Raw genomic sequence first — 5,674 nt, forward strand, 5'->3', positions numbered from 1 at the left:
TTGCAGCATCAGGGCAGTTTTGAACTGATGAAAGTTCAAATTCAAGGCTGCCTGGACTGAACCTTTCCAGTCATTTTTTACAATGCAAACAAACCATTTTAAACAATGCTGGGGCATTCAGTTAGTGGCAACGTTCAATTAGTCATGTGACATTATTAGCTCATTCGATTCATTAGTTATAGAAAACTAATCAATGACATTTATCGAGTCGACTATACTAATTATAGCAGGTAATAATCAGTCGCTCATATAAACAATACGTTCGGGGACCTAAAGGGCATCAGACAATTTTGTGTTCAATTACTGGGAACCTATATAAGTTTATTCATGCGACGACTATACTAATCGGACATGCTTATCATAGGATACATTTAAATCATACACAGAACACAATCGACCAAATAAAAGGTCTTTACAGAGATGAAAGAATTTAAGAAACTATCAGAAAGTAACAAACAATCAACACAAAGCATGCTAATGACTTAATCAGCAGTTGATATAAACGAAAAGGGAAAGAAAAACTTACCGACAAAGTTTGAAATCAAAATGGACCCCAAGTCAGACTCAACTTCGAACTCTTGAGGCCGAACAAACTTTAATCAGGGTGTTCTCACATGAGAACACCTTGATTAAGGTCTATTAGACCTCAGACCCTTGTCGAGAACCGGCCGGATTCCCCAGGTGCATGTGTTCTAAGGTCTGGATTTCCAGATCTGATCTTTAGGGAGTTGTGGGTAGATTCGGACCAAACCAAGCTTGGTTTGGTCACGAGGAAGGTCAGGGGGTGTCTGGTACGAAGATGGGGTAACTTGGCATAGGTCCGGGTTCGACTCAAATCTTCAAATGAAGATTCGAGACGAACGAAAGTGATTCGAGGCAAATGGATAGTAGATCCATGTTCAGGAGAGTGAGGGGGTCTTAGGGTGTTCAGGAGGTGGTCACCGGCGTTCGTGCCGCCGGCTTTAATGGCGAAGGAGACTAGGGCGGCTGCTAGGGTTCGGGGGGTTTCAGGTTTGGGTTTGGGGACGATGAAGGGTGGGGTTGGTATAGGGGGTGCGGGGTACGATAGGAGGCTTATATACGGGGAGGCTGATTGGATCTGAGCCGTTAGATCAGATGATCTCAACGGCTTAGATCTGATACTGAGAAATGAGACGGGGTCGTTTGGTTTAAGTGGGGGGTTGGGTCAGACTGGTTATTGGGTCGGGTTTGAAAACGGGTCGTTGAAAGGGGTCCTGAGCCGTTGGATTGGCCTGGACGGATGGCTCAGATCGAACGCCCTTATACGGCGTCGTTTGAATTGCTGCTTGGGCAGCCGGTTTTGGACTGGACTCGAGTGTCTGTTTGGGCCTGCTTTGTTTTATTTCTTTGGGCCCAAACCGATTTTCCTTCACTCTTTTGCTTTCTCTCCTTTTTTTTTTCTTTTAAACAAAAATTGAAATAAAATAGTGAAATTGAAATCAACCACACTATAACATTTTCACATAGTTATCACACACACAAAAAAATATTTAAGTAAGTTAAATCACAACCTAGACCGAACGATGCACACATATATATATATTTTTTTGAATTTTCTTTTACTGACACATATTTTTGTATTTTTGTTTGATAATGACTGGATGCAAAATGGACAGACCAACAAATGACCAACAACACATGTTACGGAAAGATCGAAAAATTGTACAGCGAAACCCATTTGTCACTATTTTTATTTTCTTTTGGAGCGATTGTCCGTGAGGCAAAAATCACGTGCTTACAGCTTCCCTCTTTGCACGAAGACACGAAGGGTTTTCGCGCAAAGATAAGCGAGCGATTTTTGCCCGTCCGAATACTCCGTGTGAAGCATTTTTGAAAAAGGTTTGACCGAACCTTTGCTTCAGAGGTTTCCTACATATCCTGGGCTGAAACAGGAATCAGATCAATGTAGTTCGGGAAATTTTGGTAGCTGGGACTACCGTGTGACTGTATTGCTTGCTGCTGTGGTGCGCTGTTGCATGCTGCTGTAGGATGCTACTGCTCAACCGATCTCCCTGTTACATTGCTCTAAAAGGAAAAACAAGAAGTTAAGCTAGAGTATGAGATCTCATCTATCTCCCACTTGTTCTTGTTGTCTCGCTTTCTTGTCGGCTAACGCTTTCCTCTGACGCCTTTATTTTGTGAACTTTGGAGATGATGCTGGTCCATCGCCTTTCTGAATGCCAGTTTTCATCACTTTGTTTGATTTGCTGGGAACATGGCTTTCTTCTTTAAATCTTCCACTGGTTTCTTCAGTGGTATGTCTCTTCATCAGTATTGTCATACTGGGCATGCTACAATGTTTCCGAACTGCTTCTTCTGAGACGCGTTCCTTTTTCCTTTTGAATGTGCGCTTGCTTTGGCAGACTTCTGCTTCTTGGCGCTGGGGATTTTATTGTTTTTCCTGCTTGGGGCTCTCTGTTGTAACCTTCCGCCTTCAGGTGGGGCTACTGATTCCAAACTCTAGAGCTAAAGTATTCCCGCATTATACTGGTGGGCGACCTAGAACTTAAATGTATTCCCGCATTATACTGGTGGGCGACCTAGAACTTAAATGTATTCCCGCATTATACTGGTGGGCGCCCTAGAACTTAAATGTATTCCCGCATTATACTGGTGGGCGACCTAGAACTTAAATGTATTCCCGCATTATACTGGTGGGCGACCTAGAACTTAAATGTATTCCCGCATTATACTGGTGGGCGACCTAGAACTTAAAAATATTCCCGCATTATACTGGTGGGCGACCTAGAACTTAAAAATATTCCCGCATTATACTGGTGGGCGACCTAGAACTTAAAATGTATTCCCGCATTATACTGGTGGGCGACCTAGAACTTAATGTATTCCCGCATTATACTGGTGGGCGACCTAGAACTTAAAAGTATTCCCGCATTATACTGGTGGGCGACCTAGAACTTAAAAATATTCCCGCATTATACTGGTGGGCGACCTAGAACTTAAATGTATTCCCGCATTATACTGGTGGGCGACCTAGAACTTAAATGTATTCCCGCATTATACTGGTGGGCGACCTAGAACTTAAAAGTATTCCCGCATTATACTGGTGGGCGACCTAGAACTTAAAATGTATTCCCGCATTATACTGGTGGGCGACCTAGAACTTAAAATGTATTCCCGCATTATACTGGTGGGCGACCTAGAACTTAAAAGTATTCCCGCATTATACTGGTGGGCGACCTAGAACTTAAAAGTATTCCCGCATTATACTGGTGGGCGACCTAGAACTTAAAAATATTCCCGCATTATACTGGTGGGCGACCTAGAACTTAAAAGTATTCCCGCATTATACTGGTGGGCGACCTAGAACTTAAAAATATTCCCGCATTATACTGGTGGGCGACCTAGAACTTAAAAATATTCCCGCATTATACTGGTGGGCGACCTAGAACTTAAAAATATTCGCGCATTATACTGGTGGGCGACCTAGAACTTAAAAATATTCCCGCATTATACTGGTGGGCGGCCTAGAACTTAAAAATATTCCCGCATTATACTGGTGGGCGACCTAGAACTTAAAAATATTCCCGCATTATACTGGTGGGCGACCTAGAACTTAAAATGTATTGAAATTGTTTCCCCGTTCTTCCGAGAACATTTTCGACAATCGGCAGAAAATTTTCTGCCCCGGTTTTTGGTGACTTCCATGGTGTTGCATCTTGCTGCCCTCATCAATCCTCTGTTCCCCTGCAACGGACAAAAGGATTTGGTCAGTTTTAATCGTGGTGGTAGAGGGTGCCTTTCTGGCGAGCAATTTTTCTCTCTTCCTCTTTTCTGGCTCTTTGTCCCCATAATTGGTTGGCGGGCAAAGTTGCCTGTTGGGGGTCTCTAGCCTGCTGGGGATTGGTTTTTAATTTATCCCCTTTTCTGCTTTCTTTTTAAACACATGATGTGGGAGTCTGCTTCTAACTCCCAAAACCACTCCCTTTTGGAGCCTACTTCTTCCAAAATTTCCGGGCACAATCACTGCATTGCCCGGGACCGGCCTTTAAGACTGTTTGTATTATCCTGCATTGGATGAATTCCCCTTCGGTTTCTGGTAGTAAGCTTTGAAAAATCCTTTCAAGACACATTTTAGGGAAAGAAATAAAAGATACGGAAAGGAGAAAATCTTTCTGAACCAATATTTTTTGTGGGAGGAGACAATCAAAAGAACTTATCTGGAGGACATGACTGGTCCCCGTGATCATGACGTGCACCATAGATTCCCGACCCAGTCTATTTGTATCAATCGATTTGCCGGATGGTCTGACTTGCTGGGGATGATAAATGACTGTCCATGCTGTTGCAAATGTGGTAGCTTTTGTTGATTCGTCTTGTCGCCTCATAGTGCCCTTCGAGGGGTTTTCACTAATGAGACTCTCTCTTTTCTCTCATCTCCCGGCGCCTTATGGTGCCTGTGAAGGTTTTCACCAATAAGACTCTCTCATTTCATATCCCTCATCTTACATCGCCTCTCGGTGCCTGCGAAGGTTTTCACCGATGAGACTCTCTCATTTTATTTCTTTCGATGAATCGGGGCGTTGTAGATACGACCCTCTCTTCTGGAGATTCCTTTGACTATCAATTCATTCTCAGTCTCACGATCCTCTTCTTTGCTGGGGATCAGTGTATTATTCTCGGTCTTATTCGCCGGACTTGGCATCTCTCGAACATTGATCGGGAGGTCTTTTGGATGTTGATGTTGGTTTTGGTGTGGGTTTGAAGAAAGGCTATAAAAATGAAAACAAATTTGAAGGGTGATGTGCTACAACTTTTGGAATCAAACCTTTGTTGGAACTTAAAACATAACCTCTGCCCCAGTTTTCTTGCTTGGGGAATTTATCTTTTATGCTTATGTTGAGCTATGTGCGTTACGCACATTGTGCCTATTATGCACACTGTGTACATTATGCATCCTATATTTACTATGATGCATACTATGACCGAGCCGTGAGGCGCCTACGTATCCTCTTTGAGGAATCAGGTCAAACGTAGTTCCCACGGTTTTATATTCCTTGATTTTTCTTTTCTTTCTTTTCATTTTCTTTTCCTTTTCTTTTTCTTTTTCTTTTCTTTTCCTTTCTTTTCTTTTTTTTTCGTATCTTTCCCATTAGTGATTCCAAAAGAGGGGTATTGAAAGAATTTGCTTAAGGCTCAAAGGGGGAAGCGAGGGTTAAAAGTGTTTGGATAGAAGAAAGAATTGCCTCCGTCATCTCATTATTCAACAAATGCCAAATACAAACAAATAAACCAAAATTGCCATAATTTAAAGAAATTACGCATAATATCTCTTGACTGCATCTGAATTGATAGCCATGTCGACACATCTACCTTCGACATCTGTCAAACACAAAGCACCATTGGCCAAGACTCTGGTCACGATATAAGGCCCTTGCCAATTTGGGGCGAATTTGCCTTTTGCCTCGACCTGATGTGGGAGGATCTTCTTCAATACCTGCTGCCCTACTTCAAACTTCCTGGGGCGCACCTTTTTATTATACGCTCTTGCCATTCTCTTCTGGTACAGCTGACCATGGCACACTGCTGCCAATCTTTTCTCATCTATCAGGCTCAACTGTTCCAAGCGAGCTTTGATCCATTCATCATCATCAATTCCGGCTTCAGCGACAATTCGGAGGGACGGAATTTCGAC

Source organism: Nicotiana sylvestris, chromosome 3, assembly GCF_000393655.2.
Source record: "Nicotiana sylvestris chromosome 3, ASM39365v2, whole genome shotgun sequence".
NCBI classification, from domain to species: Eukaryota; Viridiplantae; Streptophyta; class Magnoliopsida; order Solanales; family Solanaceae; genus Nicotiana; species Nicotiana sylvestris.